Source organism: Arachis ipaensis, chromosome B07, assembly GCF_000816755.2.
Source record: "Arachis ipaensis cultivar K30076 chromosome B07, Araip1.1, whole genome shotgun sequence".
NCBI lineage: Eukaryota > Viridiplantae > Streptophyta > Magnoliopsida > Fabales > Fabaceae > Arachis > Arachis ipaensis.
The window spans coordinates 4,136,012-4,137,012 of NC_029791.2; the positions used below are offsets into that span (position 1 = coordinate 4,136,012).

The following is a 1,001-nucleotide window of genomic DNA, read 5'->3' on the forward strand; positions in this document are numbered from 1 at the left end:
TAAATTAAATCATCTAACAATTCTCAGTTATAAATTTATAATCACCTTCATAATAAAAATATATATTAAGGGAGAAGAGAGTTGCTTAGTTAGTTCAGTTAGTTCTAATGCTGACAGCAACTATACATTATAAAGATTGATTATACACAGCTTGAGTTTCATCAAAGTGTAATGTATTCATCTTGGCTGAGGGACAAATTTTACTATTTCTCTTTTATAACTCTTTTATGCCCTCTCATTTTCCTGCAAGTGAAATATTAGGGATTAAAGTCATCTTTTTAGATTCTCTGTCTTTTTATTATTTTTCTTTATTTTTATCTTCAATAAACCCTTTATATTCCTTTTGATTATGAAATAAATACCTTTTGACTTTAAAAAAAATAATGGACAAATTTCACACATATACTATAAAGAAAAAGTAGAATTGGTGATCACCATTGAACATGTGAGTTTTTGCTTTATTTAACCATAAAAAATATATAAAGAATTTTGTAATAATGGTTGAATTGTTCCATTTGATCTCAAGATTATATATTTAAATGATAAAAATAGTTATTGATATAATTATCGGGTTAGATTTTGTATATTATATTCTTTAAATGCGACTCTTTTTTAAATTTGACATGAAGGTAAAACACCAGACTATCTTTTATATCTTATAAAAATATTTGACAATAAAAATATTAAAAACATTTTCATACCTTTGCAACCATCAATTGGCATATAATTATATAGGAGTCATTTAGATAAACACATTAAAAAGAACTTTTTTTAAAGATGTTTTTTAGTAATTAAAATTCAATACATATAACTGATTAAATCGTATTAATTTTATCAAAATTAGGACAAAAAATCAATAAACTAAATCTTAAACCAGTCTAAATTAATATTTTTTTTATAGAAAATGATTACAATACCCTTATTATAAAAAATGACAAAATACTCATATATATATATATATATATATATACTCTTATCCTTCCTTCGAGCTTTTGGTTATC

The 1,001-nt window shown here is 22.8% G+C and overlaps 1 protein-coding gene across 1 annotated transcript in view; it reads left to right on the forward strand.

Annotated features, from left to right (window-relative positions):
- LOC107608222 (shikimate O-hydroxycinnamoyltransferase-like) overlaps positions 1-1,001 on the forward strand; it is a 3,138-nt gene that overhangs the window by 989 nt on the left and 1,148 nt on the right. The window lies entirely within an intron of this gene.